We start from the raw sequence: 21,443 nt of genomic DNA on the forward strand, positions 1-21,443 counted from the left end.
AAACCCAGAAACATATACACATATGTATATATGAACATTAATGTGTATAAATATGTGTATATGTACATTCAAAACACAAAATTGAGCTAAAGAAACAAAATGAATGTCTCCACAGACCAGAAATGGAAAAGATATTATAAATTTCAGTGGGGGAGAGAGCAATATCATCTATGCCTCACATCTGGAATCTGGGTTTGGCCCTTGATATGTAGGCACTGAAAGTGCTGTATGTAAGAAAGGAAGAAGCATGAAACATAAGAAAACACAACGTTCTGACTCACTGGAAATCAGAAAAATGCAAATTAAAACATCAAGGACAACCTAAATGTCCATCGACAGAAGAATGGATAAAGAAGATGTGGTATATATATATATATATACAATGGAAAATTACACAGCCATAAAAAACAATGAAATAATGCCATTAGTAGCAACATGGATGGACCTAGAGATTATCATACTGAATGAAGTAAACCAGACAAAGACAAATATCATATTGATATTGCTTATTTGTGGAATCTAAAAAAAAAAAAAAAAGGTACAAATGAACGTATATATAAAACAGAAATAGACCCACAGACATAGAAAACAAACTTATGATTACCAAAGGGGAAAGGGTGGGGGGAGGGATAAATTAGAAGTTTGGGATTAACACATACACACTACTGTATGTAAAATAGATATACAATGAGGACCTACTGTATAGTACAGGGAACTATCCTCAATATTTTTTAATAACCTATAAGGAAAAAGAATCTGAAAAAGAATAGCTATATATATGTGTGTGTGTGTGTGTGTGTGTGTGTGTAACGGAATTACTTTGCTGAATCCTTGAAACTGACACAACATTGTAAATCAACTATACTTTAATTAAAGAAAAAAAGAAAGAAATTACAGACCAGAACTTATCTAAAGACAGGAAGTGCCTTTAGCAGATTGTTTCATAATTTTAAAAAAAAATTACCATCCACTGATAACTATATGCATTTTTTTTAATCCAGCCTTTCCTTATCGTTTTCTGTCACTGAATAAAAAACTGCTTTCTGAAACAAACAAACAAAAAATAATGAAATGGTATTTCTTCCCCTTGATATGGGCAAAATTTTTAGATGACAATATTAAGTGTTGGGAAGGATGTAGAACAAATGCAACTTCCATGTACTGCTGATCTAGCTGAATTAGGAAGATGACTGAGAAGGCAATTTAGCAATATCTAATGTTATTTGAAGCTATGCATACTCTTTGATCCATTTCCTTATGGTAAGATACCTCTAATAGTTTTGCACAACAACTTTTGCTGGGTGGTAGGTAAATGGGTTTATGCTATAATATTTTAGAACTTTTTTGAATCCCTGAATTGTTTGATAATAATTATTGAAAGTAAGGTAAATTAAAAGAGGATATTTTTGAACAACTACTGGAGGAGAATTCCTCTAAATCTGACTAAATTTATTTCCAGAACCAAGGGAAGTTAGAGACAATTGAGCAATTTTGCAGGAAAAGTATTTTCAATCTAGAATTCTAAACAATAAAGTATACTTAATATGTAGGATGAGTACAAATACACATTATCGTATATCATTTATAGGATATTATTTGTAATATCATATACTAACAATTTTACCCAGAAAGACAATGAATGCTGTGCACTAGTAAAACAAGGATGTAAAAGTCGGGAAGGGGAGGACCTTCAAGATGGCAGAGGAGTAAGATGTGGAGATAACCTTCCTCCCCATAGATACATCAAAAATACATCTACATGTGGAAGAACCCCTACAGAAAATCTACTGAACCCTGGCAGAAGACCTCAGACTTCCCAAAAGGCAAGAAAATCCCCAGGTACCTGGACACCCTCAGGTGACCTACACATAGAGGTGGAGCCATATACAAAGCTGAACCCCAGGAGCTGTGTGAACAAAGAAGAGAAAGGGAAATTTCTCTGGGCATCCTCAGGAGCAGCAGATTAAATCTCCAGAATAAACTTGGTGTACTCTGCATCTGTGGAATACCTGACTAGACAATGAATCATCCCAAAATTGAGGCCATGGACTTTGAGAGCAAGTATAGACTTGAGCTTTATTGTATGCTACAGACTACTTTCTGATTTTTATGCTTATCTTACTATAGTTTTTAGCGTTTTTTATCATTGGTGGATTTGTAAATTGGTTTGATTGCTCTAATCTTTTTCATTATTAATTTTTATTTTTTTATTTTAATAATTCTTTTAATTTTTATTTTAAAAAAATTATTATTTTTTTTTCATTCATTTTTCTACCTTTCCTTCTGAGCTGTGTGACTGACAGGATCTTGGCTCTCTGGCCAGGTGTCAGGCCAGAACATCTGAGGTGGGAGAGCCGAGTACAGGATATTAGACTACCAGACACCTCCCAACCCCATGTAATATCAATTGGCGAGAGCGCTCCCAGAGATTTCTGTCTCAACACTTAGTCCCAGATCCACTCAATGACAAGCAAGCTGCAGTGCTGGACACCCCATGCCAAAAAACTAGCAAGACAGGAACACAACCCCATTCATTAGCAGAGAGGCTGCTTAAAATCATACCAAGGTCACAGACACCCCAAAACACACCACTGGACACAGTCCTGCCCAAAAGAAAGACAAGATGCAACTTCATGCACCAGAACACAAGCACATGTCCCCTCCAACAGGAAATCTACACAACACACTGAACCAAACTTACCCACTGGGACAGACACCAAAAACAACGGGAACTACAAACCTGCAGCCTGTGAAAAGGAGACCCCAAACACATTAAGTTAAGCAAAATGAGAAGACAGAGAAATATGCAGCAGATGAAGGAGCAAGGTTACAACCCACCAGACCAAACAAATGAAGAGGAAATAAGCAGTCTACCTGAAAAAGAACTTAAAGTAATGACAGTAAAGATGATCCAAAATCTTGGAAATAGAATGGAGAAAATACAAGGAACATTTAACAAGGACCTAGAAGAACTAAAGAGCAAACAAACAATGATGACCAACAAATAAATGAAATTTAAAATTCTCTAGAAGGAATCAATAGCTGAATAACTGAGGCAGAAGAACGAATAAGTGACCTGGAAGATAAAAGAGTGGAAATAACTACCATGGAAGAGAATAAAGAAAAAGGATTGAATAGAATTGAGGACAGTCTCAGAGACGTCTGGAACAACATTAAATACACCAACATTCGAATTATAGGGGTCCCAGACGTAGAAGAGAAAAATAAAACGTCTGAGAAAATATTTGAAGAGATTATAGTCGAAAACTTCCCTAATATGGGAAAGGAAATAGTCAGTCAAGTCCAGAAAGCACAGAGAGTCCCATACAGAAAAAAATCTAAGAAGAAACACACCAAGACACATATTAATGAAACTATCAAAAATTAAATACGAAGAACAAATATTAAAAGCAGCAAGGGAAAAGCAAGTAATAACATACAAGGGAATCCCTATAAGGTTAACAGCTGATCTTTCAGCAGAAACTCTGCAAGCCAGAAGAGATTGGCAAGACATATTTAAAATGATGAAAGGGTAAAACCTACAACCAAGATTACTCTACCCAGCAAGGATCTAATTCAGATTTGACCAAGAAATTAAAACATTTACAGACAAGCAAAAGCTAAGAGAATTCAGCACCAGCAAACCAGCTTTACAACAAATGCTAAAGCAACTTCTCTAGGCAGGAAACACAAGAGAAGGAAAAGAACTACAGTAACAAACCAAAAACAATTAAGAAAATGGTAATAGGAACATACATATTGGTAATTACCTTAAATGTAAATGGGTTAAATGCTCCAACCAAAAGACATAGACTGGCTGAATGGATACAAAAACAAGACCCATATATATGCTGTCTGTGAGAGACCCACTTCAGACGTAGGTACACATACTGACTGAAAGTGAGGGGATGGAAAAAGTTATTGCATGCAAATGGAAATCAAAAGAAAGTTGGAGTAGCAATTCTCATATCAGAAAAAATAGACTTTAAAATAAAGACTATTACAAGAGACAAAGAAGGGCACTACATAATGATCAAAAGATCAATCCAAGAAGGAGATATAACAATTGTAAATATTTATGCATGCAAAATAAGGGCACCACAATACATAAGGCAAATGCTAGCAGTCATAAAAGGAGAACATGACAGTAACACAACAATAGAAGGGGACTTTAACACCCCATTTTCACCAATGGACGGATCATCCAAAATGAAAATAAATAAGGAAACATAAGATTTAAATGATGCGTTAACCAAGATGGACTTAATTGATATTTATAGGGCATTCCACTCAAAAAACTCAGAATACACTTTCTTTTCAAGTGCTCATGGAACATTCTCCAGGACAGATCATATCTTGGGTCACAAATCAAGCCTTGGTAAATTTAAGAACATTAAAATCGTATCAAGTATCTTTTCTGAACACAATGTTATGAGACTAGATATCAACTACAGGAAAAAAACTGTAAAAAATACAAACACATGGAAGCTAAACAATACACTACTAAATAACCAAGAGATCACTGAAGAAATCAAAGAGGAAATCAAAAAATACCTAGAAACAATGACAGTTAAAACAAGGTGACTGAAACCCTATGCGATGCAGCAAAAGCAGTTCTAAGAGGGAAGTTTATACCAATACAAACCTACCTCAAGAAACAAGAAACATCTCAAATAAACAGCCTAAACTTACACCTAAAGCAATTAGAGAAAGAAGAACAACAAAAACAACAACAAAAAAAACCCCAAAGTTAACAGAATGAAAGAAATCATTAAGATCATATCAGAAATAAATGAAAAAGAAATGAAGGAAATTATAGCAAATCAATAAAAATAAAAGCTGGTTCTTAGAGAAGATAAACAAAATTGGTAAACCATTAGGCAGACTCATCAAGAAAAAAAAGGGAGAAGACTCAAATAAACTGAAATAGAAATGAAAAAGGAGAAGTAACAACTTGCACTGCAGGAATACAAAGGATCATAAGAGATTACTACAAGCAACTCTATGCCAATAAAATGGACAACCTGGAAGAAATGGACAAATTCTTAGAAAAGCACAGCCTTCTGAGGCTGAATCAGGAAGAAATAGAAAATACAAACATATTAATCACAGGCACTGAAATTGAAACAGTGATGAAAAATCTTCCAACAAACAAAAGCCCAGGACCAGATGGCTTCACAGGAGTATTCTATCAAACATTTAGAGAAGAGCTGACACCTATCCTTCTCAAACTCTTCCAAAATATAGCAAAGGGAAGAACACTTCTAACCTCATTCTGCGAGGCCACCACCACCCTGATACCAAAACCAGACAAAGATATCATGAAGAAAGAAAACTACAGGCCAATATCACTGATGAACATAGATGCAAAAATCTCAACAAAATACTAACAAACAGAATCCAACAGCACATTAAAAGGAACATACACCATGATCAAGTGGAGTTTATCCCAGGAATCCAAGGATTCTTCAATATACGCAAATCAATCAACATGATACACCATATTAACAAACTGAAGGATGAAAACCATATGATTATCTCAATAGATGCAGAGAAAGCTTCTGACAAAATTCAACAAACATTTATGATAAAAACCCTCCAGAAAGTAGGCATAGAGGGAACTTACATCTACCTAATAAAGACCACATATGACAAAGCCACAGCCAACCTTGTTCTCAATGGTTAAAAACTGAAACATTTTCCTCTAAGATCAGGAACAAGAAAAGGTTGTCTACTCTCACCACTATTATTCAACATAGTTTTGGAAGTTTTAGCCACAGCAATCAGAGAAGACAAAGAAATAAAAGGAATCCAAATTGGAAAAGAAGAAGTAAAACTGTCACTCTTTGCAGATGACATGATACTATACATAGAGAATCCTAAAGACATTATCAGAAAACTACTAGAGATAATGAATGAATTTGGTAAAGTAGCAGGATACAAAATTAATGCACAGAAATCTCTTGCATTCCTATACACTAATGATGAAAAATCTGAATGAGAAATTCAGGAAACTCTCCCATTTACTATTGCAACAAAATGAATAAAATACCTAGGAATAAACCTACCTAAGGAGATGAAAGACCTGTATGTAGAATACTATAAGACACAGATGAAAGAAATTAAAGATGATACAAAAAGACAGAGAGATATACCATGTTCTTTGATTAGAAGAATCAACATTGTGAAAATGACTATACTACTCAAAGCAATCTACAAATTCAATGCAATCCATATCAAACTACCAATGACATTTTTCTCAGGACTAGAACAAAAATGTTCACAATTTGTATGCAAAAAAAAAAAAAAAGACCTCGAATAGCCACAGCAATCTTGAGAATGAAAAACGGAGCTGGAGGAATCAGGCTACCTGACTATACTACAAAGCTACAGTAATCAAGCAGTATGGTACTGGCACAAAAACAGAAATATAGATCAGTGGAACAGGATAGAAAGCCCAGGATAAACCCACACACATATTGTCACCTTACCTTTGATAAAGGAGGCAAGAATATACAGTGGAGAAAAGACTGTCTCTTCAATAAATGGTGCTGAGACTACTGGACAGCCACATGTAAAAGAATGAAATTAGAACACTCTCTAACACCATACACAAAAATGAACTCCAAATGGATTAAAGACCTAAATGTAAGGCCAGATACTATCAAACTCTTAGAGGAAAACATAGGCAGAACACTCTATGACATAAATCACAGAGAGATCCTTTTTGACCCACATCCTAGAGAAATGGAAAGAAAAACAAAAATAAACAAATGGGACCTAATGAAACTTAAAAGCATTTGCACAGCAAAGGAAACCATAAACAAAATGAAAAGACAACCCTCAGAATGGGAGAAAATATTTGCAAACGAAGCAACTGACAATGGATTAATCTCCAAAATATGCAAGCAACTCATGCAGCTCAATATCAAAAAACAAACAACCCAATCCGAAAATGGGCAGAAAATCTAAATAGACATTTCTCCAAAGAAGATATACAGATTGTCAAGAAACATATGAGTAGATGCTCAACATCACTAACCATTAAAGAAATGCAAATCAATACTACAATGAGGTATAACCTCACACTGGTCAGAAAGCCTTTCATCAAAAAATCTACGAACAATAAATACTGGAGAGGATGTGGAGAAAAGGGAACCCTCTTGCACTGTTGGTGGGAATATAAATTGATACAGCCACTATGGAGAACAGTATGGAAGTTTTTAAAAAAAATAAAAATAGAACTACCATACAACCCAGCAACCCCACTACTGGGCATATACCCTTAGAAAACCATAATTCAAGAGGTGTCATGTACCACAATGTTCATTGCAGTTCTAGTTACAGGAGCCAGGACATGGAAGCCACCTAAGTGTCCATCAACAGATGACTGGATAAAAAGATGTGGCAAATATATACAATGGAATATTACTCAGCCATAAAAAGAAACAAAATTGAATTATTTGTAGTGAGGTGGATGGACCTAGAGTCTGTCATACAAAGTGAAGTAAGTCAGAAAGAGAAAAACAAATACCATATGCTAACACATATATATGGAATCTAAGAGAAAAAAAAAAAAAAGATTCTGAAGAACCTAGGGTCAGGACAAGATAAAGATGCAGACATAGAGAATGGACTTGTGGACGTGGGGAGGGGTAAGGGTAAGCTGAGACGAAGTGAGAGAATAGCATTGACATATATACACTACCAAATGTAAGACAGATAGCTACTGCGAAGCAGCCGTATAGCACAGGGAGATCAGCTTGGTGCTTTGTGACCAACTAGAGGTGTGGGATAGGGAGGGTAGTAAGGAGATGCAAGAGAGAGGGGATATGGTGATATATGTATATGTATAGCTGTTTCACTTTAGTTATACAGTAGAAACTTTAGTTATACAGCAGAAACTAACACAACATTGTAAAGCAATTATACTCCAATTAAGATGTTAAAAAATATAAATAAATAATAGTCAGGAAGGAGCAAGACTTGGAAGTGCAGAAAGCAGGATATCCAACATAGGTGATAAGTGAAGTAAAATCTTAGGATGACAGTATCAGAAAAGTCCTAACATAAGATTTGTGTAGTGAGCATAGTGAACACAGAGTCTAAATTAGAAAAAGGAAGTCAGAGAGCTCTATCAGTGATGATTCTAGAAAAAAGAAAATAGATAACAAGATGCAGTTATTTGTTTTAAAATTTTGTCAGGACATTGGAGTCAAATGATTAAGAGAGCACAGAAACCCAAGGTCACATAATTTTAAAGAATTTAAAATTAATTATGAAAATTATCCAATGAAGGTTTAGCTATATGCAATATTTATATATAAGGATGTTGACACTGAACATTGTTTTATCCAAAAAGATGTGATAAAATCTTAAGAGAATTTGGGAATGGGTTTCCATACTAGAAAAAACTGAAATGCAACAATTTATAATAGAAGAGGAAAGCATAAATTTTTAAAGTTAAAAAAAAAAAAAACCTCTTTCCTTAAGAAATATTGAGTGAATATTAGAAGAATGAATTTGAAATTTGAAAAGTAATTTCCTCAGGGGCACAAAATCATGCTTAGGAAAAGATAGGCAGGAAACTATCATAATTTGTCATATGTTTGTAATATTTAAACATAATGATGTGCTTGTACTACTTTGAGGAAAAGAGAATTGTTTGAATGTAACAAACTGCACAACGTTTACAGAGAGTATAATAAAACAATTTTTAATATATATAAGGGAGACCAGAATTAATAGAGAAACAAGATTTTGATTGAATGGTAGTTACTGCTAAGTGGCATATTCACAAAATGAATACAGTAAATCAAAATAAACGAACCAAATTTACAGTACCAATAAGAATAAGCTTAAAAGCATAAGGGTAGGTGTAAAATGCAAGGTGCAAACTTAATCTATGATATCTTTATTACAATTTGAAGAACTGTGAAATTACTAAATGTTTTTGAATACTGACATATATAACAGTAGCCTCAAAATAAGTTTGAGAATTGTAAAAACTTTGTACAGCATACTGATTGGCTCATGGTAGAATAGAAAGAAAAGAAATTGAACAGAGAATCCATGAGGTTATATGGATAATAATAATAAATAATAATAATAAATTATAAGTAAAAATTAATAATAAAGAACAAAATATTAGTATTTGACAGAATTGAGACCTATGGTTCAGGTTTTTTTTTAGTATATGATTATTATATCTTTTCTATAAGGCTAAAATATTTAAAAAATTAAAAACACTATTATATATGTATATACATTAAATGAAATATATTTAAATTTATATCAATATATAAATATATATTGACTGGGTGCAAACAACACCCTAGGCAAAGTGTTACATGCTTAGCATATACATCTCTTTTAAACCTCTTGGTAAGTTAATTTGAAGACAATGATATCGAAAATTAAAAATAATAAAATTCTCATGCCAATTAAATGGTAAATATGGAATTCAATTAGATTTCCTATGACATCAACACCTACATATATCTACTCTGTTCTGTTGCCTTATAGTTCCAAAATAGGGCAAATTTACAGTATCCCTAATTCCTAGTCTAAGATTCCTCAATTTCTAAATAAAGAAGAGGACCAGTACACAACTATTAGAATGACCAAAATCCAAAACACACACAAGATAAAATGCTAGAAGCTATGTGGAACAACAGGAACTCTCATTCATCTCTGATTGGAATGCAAAACAGTGCAGTTACTTTGGAAGACAGTTTGGTGGTTTACAAAACTAAATGTACTCTTAACATATGTTCCAGCAAAAGTAAGAAGAGGAAAATTGGACACACACATACAGATTTGTAAAGAAAGGGGACAATGTGAAGACATACAGGGAGAAGATGGCCATGTGAGAATGATGGCAGAGTGATGCACTTACAAGGAACACCAAGAATTGCCAGCCAACTCCAGAAGCTCTAGAGGCAAGGAAAGATTCTCCTCTGCAAGTTTCAGAGGGAGCATTGTCCTGCCAACACCTTGATATCAAATTTTGTAGCTTTCAGACCGATGAGGCAATAAATTTCTATTGTTTTAAGCCACCCAGTTGGTGGTACTTTGTAACAGGTGGCCCTAGAAGTGTAAATTATACACAAAAGGATAAAAGACAGGATATGATGCAAATGGGGCAGTAATGTATAGTGGAGAATGGGACAGGGTAAATGGGCACAAATTAATGCTGCCTAAAATTTGTTCAGATGGGCATAGTTGCCTATGGGAGTTGATGGATAGAAGGTGGTAGTCATAGTGTATGACATACAAATTAAAAATTTTGGATCAGGGACTATCATTAATGATGACAAAACTCTGGGCATTGAGAGTGAGTACTAGTTGGGAAGAAAGGAATATGTTAATGTTAGTGAAATAGGATATAATGATAACAAGGGGAGAATAGAGCAAATGTCAGTGGTCCTCATGCTAAAGATTTTACTGATAAATGTGTATGACTGGAAATTCTAAAGATTATTCATTTGGAAATAACAAGGTTCAGTACATTTTGATACTACATGCTTCACAAGAACCGTAGTTTATGAAGTAAGAAATAAGATAAATTATATGGGACCAAAAGTAGTGAGTATCTGAAGGCATTGCCTGACAGGGTATTGCAAAGAGGCAGTCTCGAATATACTACAGGAGAACCTGTGTCTTCTGAAGATGGCAAGTCTTCAGTTAACTCAAGCAATTTAAGGGAATATTAGAGACTTACTTGAGGAGAAGAATTTGGTGATGCTAGACCTTGAGTTTCAGGGGCCACAGTGGAATGATTTGGAAAATTCTGAAGAATTGGAGACTGGATATGAGCAAAACAGAATGTGGATATGACAGTAGCTACTGGTGACCTGGGAAGCTTTCCCTTTTGTGTATGATTGAGTCTTCTATGTCTTGACAGTTTTACTTCAAGTCATTTCATACAAGAGATTGAATCAAAAGAATAATCATTAATCCAGAATATTTAGTTGGATGTAATAGGTCATGTGGGTGATTGTATCTTCTTCAATCAGAGATAATATTGATAATGAGAATGTATGCCTCAGCATACAATTTAGTCACTAGAATCATGAGTTACCTATATTGACCTCTCCTTCACCAGCATGGTTCAGAAGCCTGAGGGGGTAGAGAGTTAAAAACCCTGAGGGTTTATTTGTTGAAAGAGTCAGATTCCTAAGAGAAACAAGAGATGTCCACATAGAACCTCATGTTTAATGCATGTTGACCATAAATGTCTTTGAGATGCCTTCCCAATACCTACTTAATATAGACACTCAAAATTTCATATACTCTTGTTCAAAGCAGATGATTACAAATGTTTGTAAGATCATTTTATCAATATCTCAAGACAGCTGCCCTACCCCCACCACACACACACACACACACACACACATACATGATTTAATTGCCAGATCCTAAAACAGCATCTAGCTTTTGCTGGGCAGATTTCTCTTAATAAATGAATAAAACATGTCACGAAGAGATCATTCATGTACTTGAAAGTATACTATATAGATTTGGAGGATTCAGAGTCTTCATTTATTTTGGTAGATAGTTGGTATGAAGGTCATTATAAATGAAGATAAATAGAAAGGTGATATGATTTGGGGCAGAGGCTGTTTGTTAAATCTAAGAAAGTGGAGATTAGAAACTGAATATTTAAATATGTAATAGTAGAAAGAAAGGGAGAACAGATACAGAGAACAATGGAAATACTGATAGATTTCATATTAGATAACTGAGAACTCTGACACTATAGGGCTAGAACTTTCACTTTTTGAGTTTCAGTTTCGGGAACTCTGAAGTGCACATAATATTGACTTACTGGCTGGTTGCAATGAGAATTAGAGATTGCAGGAATCCTGAGACCTAGCTTATTATTCAGTGGTTTCCAAAAATATCAGAAAGCTTGTTAACTAAATCAAACAGACAAAATTAGTAGAGATTAATCACTGGCTTATTTGACTCAAAAGGCCATAATCTCAATAAGTATAACAAAATTTTTCTCAAGAATATTAGAAGCTTTTTATCTAATAAGATAGAAATATATAGTTGGTCTTAACTGATGAATATGATAATAGATTAAAGAAGACAAACTAAAAAGAGATAGACAAATATACATATACATATATAGAAAGATACATACATATATAGAAATTTTTACTTATATATATTATCTATATATATGTATATAAATATATTACCTTTATACATACAATGTATACTCACTCAACCACTTTTGACTGCAAGCAATTATTTTTCTCTGCTATGCATCCACTGGTTCATGTAAAATTCATAATTAAACTGCATGACTAAAGAAGTAAGATTTTTAAACTTTTGTAAAACAATGAGTACACTATCCTTCTAGATTTCTGTGATCCCCTCCAGTACATACACATGATTCTTTCACATCAACTTAAATAGAAATTATTTTATGGAATATCTTTACTGAGTCTTTCCAAATAATTTGACCTATTTTTAATAGAAGTAAGAACTCTGCTTTATTCTCATATTTTGTCTTTAAACAAGACTTAACTAAATTATAGCATTTCAATAACACATTAAAATGGCATAAACTAATTTGGAAACAAATAACTGACATCTGATGATCATGTAGATTAATTACAGGAAACAAAAGTGTATGGACAGAGAACCGGAGAGGAGCTGCAAGATGGCAGAAGAGTAAGACTCTGAGGTCACCTTCCTCCTCACAAATACATCAGAAATACATCTACATGTAGAACAACTCCTACAGAACACTTACTGAACGCTGGAAGAAGACCTCAGACCTCCCAAAAGGCAAGAAACTCCCCACGTACCTGGGTAGGGCAAAAGAACAAAGAAAAAAACAGAGACAAAAGAATAGAGATGGGACCTGCACCAGTGGGAGGGGGCTGTGAAGGAGGAAAGGTTTCCACACACTAGGAAGCCCCTTCAGGGGCGGAGACTGCGGGTGGCGGAGGGGGGAAGATTCGGAGCCACGGAGGAGAGCACAGCAAAAGGGGTGCGGAGGGCAAAGCACAGAGATTCCCGCACAGAGGATCAGTGTTGACCAACACTCACCAGCCCGAGAGGCTTGTCTGCTCACCCGCCAGGGTGGGTGGGAGCTGGGAGCTGAGGCTCGGGCTTGGGATGTCGGATCCCAGGGAGAGGACTGGGGTTGGCTGCAGGAACACAGCCTGAAGGGGTTAGTGCACCACAGCTAGCCGAGAGGGAGTCCAGGAAAAGGTCTGGACCTGCCGAAGAGGCAAGAGACTTTTTCTTGCCTCCTTGCTTCCTGGTGCCTGAGGAGAGGGGATTAAGAGCGCCGCTTAAAGGAGCTCCAGAGATGGGCGCGAGCCGTGGCTATTAGCACGGACCCCAGAGAAGGGCATGAGACGCTAAGGCTGCTGTTGCAGCCACCAAGAAGCCTGTGTGCAAGCACAGGTCACTATCCACACCTCCCCTCCTGGGAGCCTCTGCAGCCCGCTACTGCCAGGGACCCGTGATCCAGGGACAACTTCCCCCGGAGAATGCACATTGTGCCTCAAGCTGGTCCAACGTCATGCTGGCCTCTGCCGCCGCAGGCTCAACCTGCATCCGTACCCCTCCCTTCCCCCAGCCTCAGTGAGCCAGAGCCCCGGAATCAGCTGCTCCTTTTACCGCGTCCTGTCTGAGCGAAAAACAAATGCCCTCAGGCAACCTACATGCTGAGGCAGGTTCAAATCCAAAGCTGAAACCCTGGAGCTGTGCGAAAAAAGAAGAGAAAGGGAAATTTCTCCCAGTAGTCTCAGGAGCAGTGGATTAAATCTCCACAATCAACCTGATGTACCCTGCATCTGTGGAATACCTGAATAGACAATGAATCATCCCAAATTGAGGAGGTGGACTTTGGGAGCAACGATATATATATATTTTTTCCATTTTTCTCTTTTTGTGAGTGTGTATGTGTATGCTTCTGTGTGTGATTTTGTCTGTATAGCTTTGCTTTTACCATTTGTCCTAGGGTTCTGTCTGTTCTTTTTTGTTTGTTTGTTTTTTTAAACAAAAGTGTTTTTTAAGCTTTTTAAACTTAAAAAAAAGTGTTTTGTTAATATTATTTTTATTTTAATTATTTTATTTTACTTTATTTTACTATTTTTTAATTTTATCTTCTTTCTTCCTTTCCTTTTTTTCTCCCTTTTATTCTGAGCTGTGTGGAGGACAGGCTCTTGGTGCTCCAGCCAGACATCAGGGCTGTGCCACTGAGGTGGGAGAGCCAAGTTCAGGACACTGGTCCACAAGAGACCTCCCACCTCCATGTAATATCAAATGGCAAAAATCTCCCAGAGATCTCCATCTCAATGCCAAGACCCAGCTCCACTCAACGACCAGCAAGTTACAGTGCAGGACACCCTATGCCAAACAACTAGCAAGACAGGAACACAACACCATACATTAGCACAGAGGCTGCCTAAAATCATAATAAGGCCACAGACACCCCAAAACACAACACCAGACGTGGACCTGCCCACCAGGGAAACAAGATAGAGCCTCATCCAGTAGAACACAGGCACTAGTCCCCTCCACCCGGAAGCCTACACAACCGACTAAACTAAGCTTAGCCACTGGAGACAGACACCAAAAACAATGGAAACTACAAACCTGCAGCCTGCAAAAAGGAGACCCCAAATACAGTAAGTTAAGCAAAATGAGAAGACAGAGAAAACACAGCAGATGAAGGAGCAAGGCAAAAACCCATCACCTAACAAATGAAGAGGAAATAGACAGTCTACCTGAAAAATAATTTAGAATAATGATAGTAAAGATCATCCAAAATCTTGGAAATAGAATGGAGAAAATACAAGAAATGTTTAACAAGGACCGAGAAGAACTAAAGAGCAAACAAACAATGATGAACAACACAATAAATGAAAATAAAAATTCTCTAGAAGGGATCAATAGCAGAATAACTGGGGCACAAGAACAGATAAGTGACCTGGAAGATAAAATAGTGGAAATAACTACTGCAGAGCAGAATAAAGACAAAAGAATGAAAAGAATTGAGGACAGTCTCAGAGACCTCTGGGACAATATTAAACGCAACAACATTCGAATTAAAGGCATCCCAGAAGAAGAAGAGAAAAAGAAAAAGACTGAGAAAATATTTGAAGAGATTATAGTTGAAAATTCCCTAATATGGGAAAGAAAATAATTAATCAAGTCCAGGAGGCACAGAGAGTCCCATACAGGATAAATCCAAGGAAAAACACGACAAGACACATATTAATCAAACTATCAAAAATTAAATACAAAGAACAAATATTAAAAGCAGCAAGGGAAAACCAACAAATAACACATAAGGGAATCCCCATAAGGTTAACAGCTGATCTTTCAGCAGAAACTCTGCAAGCCAGAAAGGAGTGGCAGGACATATTTAAAGTGATGAAGGAGAATAACCTACAACAAAGATTACTCTACCCAGCAAGGATCTCATTCAGATTTGACAGAGAAGTTAAAAGCTTTACAGACAAGCAAAAGCTAAAAGAATTCAGCACCACCAAACCAGTTTTACAACAAATGCTAAAGGAAATTCTCTAGGCAGGAAACACACAAGAAGGAAAAGATGTACAATAATAAACCAAAAACAATTAAGAAAATGGTAATAGGAACATACATATCGATAATTACCTTAAAAGTAAATGGATTAAATGCTCCAACCAAAAGACATAGACTGGCTGAATGGATACAAAAACAAGACCCATATATATGCTGTCTGCAAAGGACCCACTTCTGGGGCTTCCCTGGTGGCACAGTGGTTAGGAATCTGCTTGCCAATGCAGGGGGCACGGGTTCATGCCCCAGTCCGGGAAGATCCCACATGCCGCAGAGTGGCTAGGCCTGTGAGCCACGACTACTGAGCCTGTGCGTCTGGAGCCTGTGCTCCACAATGGGAGAGGCAACAACAGTGAGAGGCCTGCACACCACGATGAAGAGTGGCCCCCGCTCTCCAGAACTGGAGAAAGCCCTCACACAGAGACAAAGACCCAACACACCCAAAAATAAATTAAAAAAAAAAAAAAAAAGGACCCACTTCAGCCCTAGGGACACATACAGCCTGAAAGTGAGTGGATGGAAAAAGATATTCCATGCAAATGGAATCAACAGAAAGCTGGAGTAGCAATTCTCATATCAGGCAAAATAGACTTTAAAACAAGGACTATTACAAGAGACCAACAAGGACACTACATAATGATCAAGGGATCAATCCAAGAAGAAGATATAACAATTGTAAATATTTATGAACCCAACATAAGAGCACCTCAGTACATAAGGCAAATACTAACAGCCATAAAAGGGGAAATCAACAGTAACAAAATCATAGTAGGGGACTTTAACACCACACTTTCACCAATGGACAGATCATCCAAAATGAAAATCAATAAGGAGACACAAGCTTTAAATGATACATTAAAAAAGAAGGTCTTCATTTATATTTATGGAACATTCCATCCAAAAACAACAGAATACACATTCTTCTCAAGTGCTCTTCGAATAACCTCCAGGATAGACCATATCTTGGGTCACAAATCAAGCCTCGGTAAACTTAAGAAAATTTGAAAATGCATCAAGTATCTTTTCCGACCACAAAGCCATGAGACTAGATATCAATTACAGGGAGAAATCTCTAAGAAATGCAAACACATGGAGGTTAAACAACACACTACTTAATAACCAAGAGATCACTGAATAAATCAAAGAGGAAATCAAAAAATACCTAGAAAAAAATGAAAATGAAAACACAACGACGCAAAACCTATGGGATACACAAAAACATTCTAAGAGGGAAGTTTATAGCTATACAAGCCTACCTTAAGAAACAAGAAACATCTCAAATAAACAACCTAACCTTACACCTAAAGCAATTGGAGAAAGAAGAACAAAAAAACGCCAAATTTAGGGAAGGAAAGAAATCATAAATATCAGATCAGAAGTAAATGAAAAAGAAATGAAGGAAATGATAGCAAAGATCAATAAAACTAAGTGCCGGTTCTTTGAGAAGATAAACAAAATTGATAAACCATTAGCCAGACTTATCAAGAAAAAAAGGAGAACACTCAAATCAATAGAATTAGATATGAAAAAGAAGAAACAACTGACACTGCAGAAATACAAAGGATCATGAGAGATTACTACAAGCAACTATATGTCAAAAAAATGGACAACCTGGAAGAAATAGACAAATTCTTAGAAATGCACAACCTTCCGAGACTGAACCAGGAAGAAATAGAAAATATGAACAGACCAATCACAAGCACTGGAATTGAAACTGTGATTTAAAATCTTCCAACAAACAAAAGCCCAGGATCAGATGGCTTCACAGGTGAATTCTATCAAATATTTAGAGAAGAGCTAACACCTATCCTTCTCAAACTCTTCCAAAATATAGCAGATGGAGGAACACTCCCAAACACATTTTACCAGGCCACCATCACTCTGATAACAAAACTAGACAAAGATGTCACAAAGAAAGAACATTACAGGCCAATATCACTGATGAACTTAGATGCAAAAATCCTAAACAAAATACTAGCAAACAGAATCCAACAGCACATTAAAAGGATCATACCCTATGATCAAATGAGGTTTATCCCAGGAATGGAAGGATTCTTCAATATATGCAAATCAATTAACGTGATACATCATATTAACAAATTGAAGGAGAAAAACCATATGATCTTCTCAATAAATACAGAGAAAGCTTTCGACAAAATTCAACACCCATTCATGATAAAATCCCTCCAGAAAGTAGGTATAGAGGGAAATTTCCTCAACATAATAAAGGCCATATATGACAAACCCACAGCCAACATCGTCCTCAATGGTGAAAAACTGAAATCATTTCCACTAAGATCAGGAACAAGACAAGGTTGCCCACTCTCACCACTAATATTCATCATAGTTTTGGAAGTGTTAGCCACAGCAATCGGAGAAGAAAACGAAATAAAATGAATCCAAATTGGCAAAGAAGAAGTAAAGCTGTCACTGTTTGCAGATGACATGATACTATACATAGAGAATCCTAAAGATGCTACCAGAAAACTACTAGAGTTAATCAATAAATTTGGTAAAGTAGCAGGATACAAAATTAATGCACAGAAGTCTCTTGCATTCCTATACAATAATGATGAAAAATCTGAAAGTGAAATTAAGAAAACACTCCCGTTTACCATTGCAACAAAAAGAATAAAATATCCAGGAATAAACCTACCTAAGGAGACAAAAGACCTGTATGCAGAAAATTATAAGACACTGTTGGAAGAAATTAAAGATGATACAAATAGATGGAGAGATATACCATGTTCTTGGATTGGAAGAATCAACATTGTGAAAATGACTCTACTACCCAAAACAATCTACAGATTCAATGCAATCCCTATCAAACTACCAATGGAATTTTTCACAGAACTAGAACAAAAAATTTCACAATTTGTATGGAAACACAACAGACCCTGAAGAGCCAAAGCAATCTTGTTAAAGAAAAACGGAGCTGGAGGAATCAGGCTACCTGACTTCAGACTATACTACAAAGCTACAGTAATCAGGACAGTATGGTACTAGCACAAAAACAGAAATATAGATCAATGGAACAGGATAGAAAGCCCAGAGATAAACCCAGGCACATATGTTCACCTTTTCTTTGATATAGGAAGCAAGAATATACAGTGGAGAGAAGACAGCCTCTTCAATAAGTGGTGCTGGGAAAACTGGACAGCTACATGTAAAAGAATGAAATTAGAACAATCCTTAACACCATACACAAAAATAAACTCAAAATTGATTAAAGACCTATATGTAAGGCCTGACACCATCAAACTCTTAGAGGAAAACATAGGCAGAACACTCTATGCCATAAATCACAGCAAGATCCTTTTCGACCCACCTCCTAGAGAAATGGAAATAAAAACAAAAATAAACAAATGGGACCTAACGAAACTTAAAAGCTTTTGCACAACAAAGGAGACCATAAACAAGACAAAAAGACAACCCTCAGAATGGGAGAAAATATTTGCAAGTGAAGCAGCTGACAAAGGATTAATCTCCAAAACATACAAGCAACACATGCTGCTCAATATCAAAAAAACAAACAACCCAATCCCAAAATGGGCAGAAGACCTAAACAGACATTTCTCCAAAGAGGATATACAGATTGCCAACAAACACCTGAAAGAATGCTCAACATCATTAATCATTAGAGAAATGCAAATCAAAACTACAATGTGATATCATCTCACACCAGTCAGAATGGCCATCATCAAAAAACCTATAAACAATAAATGCTGGAGAGGGTGTGGAGAAAAGGGAACCCGCTTGCACTGTTGGTGAGAATGTAAATTGATACAGCCACTATGGAGAACAGTATGGAGTTTCCTTAAAAAAGTAAAAGTCAAACTACCATACGACCCAGCAATCCCACTACTGGGCATATACCCTGAGAAAACCATAATTCAAAAAGAGTCATGTACCAAGATGTTCATTGCAGCTCTTTTTACAAGAGCCAGAACGTGGAAGCAACCTAAGTGTTCATCAACAGATGAATGAATAAAAAAGATGTGGCACATATATACGATGGAACATTACTCACCCATCAAAAGGAACAAAACTGAGTTATTTGTAGTGAGGTGGATGGACATTGAGACTGTCATACAGAGTGAAATAAGTCAGAAAGAGAAAAACAAATACTGTATGCTAACACATATATATAGAATCTAAAAAAAGAAAACAAAAAATAAGAGGTCAGAAGAACCTAGGGGCAAGACAGGTATAAAGACACAGGCTTACTAGAGAATGGACTTGAGGATATGGGGAGGGGGAAAGGTAAGCTGGAACAAAGTGAGAGAGTGGCATGGACATATATACACTACCAAACGTAAAATAGATAGCTAGTGGCAAGCAGCCACATAGCACAGGGAGATCAACTCGGTGCTTTCTGACCACCTAGAGGGGATAAGTAAGGTGGGAGGGAGGGAGATGCAAGAGGAAGAGATATGGGGACATATGTATATGTATAACTGATTCACTTTGTTATAAAGAAGAAACTAACACACCATCGTAAAGCAATTATACTCTAATAAAGATGTTTTAAAAAATGATAGCTATGAAGATCATGTAGCAATTTGGACAAATGTTTATGATAAAAGTTAAATAAACAAAGCAGGATGCAAAGTAGTAGGGGGTTTGTGTTTGATTCCAAATAAAATGCATAGTAAAAAAATGTAATGATAATCAAAATTTACTAATAAAATAAAAAATCTCACAGAAGAAGAAAGTGTATGGACATAGTAGTTATGGGTGCATTTACTGCTGTTATTTATTTACTTCTGAAATCCACCTTTTAACAAACATAGTGATTCTAAAAATTTTAACATTTCAGTGGAATAAATTCTAAATCTTCTAAATCTCTTTAACACAGGTAAGAGACAAATATATTGTTCAACTATATCAATTGTTAAAGAAGTTTGGCAAATTTGTAGCATTATTCTTTCACCTTGTGAAATTCCCATTTAGAAGAATGAATTTTAAAGAACAGAGTTCAGTGAATAGAGCAAGCCATAGTCGTTATTTAAGGGCACAACTATTTTTTTATCATTGACCACATGCTCATATGTCTCTTTTAAATTCTCTCCCTTTCTTTCTTTTTTTAACTTAATTATCTAAATTAAGAACCTGGTAATTATCCATCATAGAGATTTAAGTCTCTAAGCTGTTTACAGATAGAGGAATCTGGAGGGGTGGGAATTACAGTCCATGTGATACCAAGCAATTCCGCAGAAATGATAGAGACTTCTGGAACTATTTTGTGTAACAGGCCGTTTGAGAATCTGTTAAAAACTATGAATTTCTCTTTAAATACCCACATTCGTATGCACTAAGTTTTTATTCAATTTAAGAAGTTTTGCAGATTCCTGAAATGCATATACAGTCTTCTCTGGAACTTATTACCCACTAATAAAAATAATTTGGGGTAGCTATTATAACACTGATTTTCCTCCCAAGCAATGGCATTATTCAGAGTATCATGTGGCAAGTGGCAAACGTATTCAAAAACTTTTACTGAGCAATCATACTAAACCAGGAACTATAGTTTATTCCTGCAAAAAGACATAAATAAAGCATAAGTTGCCCTCAGGGTGATATAAAGTACCAATTACAGGACAGGGTAGCAATTTCTTAAATTGATACTAATGAAATGATAACACAGAGAAAGGGAGGTAGATGCAAGTTCAGTTTTTCCGTATACTCCAGTAGAGTGCTTGCCAGTTAAACACACAGCCTGATCCCAAACAGGGACAGAGACTAGAGTTCCCAAAAAGGTAAGGTCATGAGAGTCCTTTTGGCACACCAAGAAGTATGGACTTTATCCATCAGAGAATGAATTGCCTAAGGCAATACACCCTACTGTATAAAAAGCATTTGCC

This window comes from Balaenoptera borealis, assembly GCF_965194805.1.
Source record: "Balaenoptera borealis genome assembly, chromosome: 18".
Taxonomy (NCBI): domain Eukaryota; kingdom Metazoa; phylum Chordata; class Mammalia; order Artiodactyla; family Balaenopteridae; genus Balaenoptera; species Balaenoptera borealis.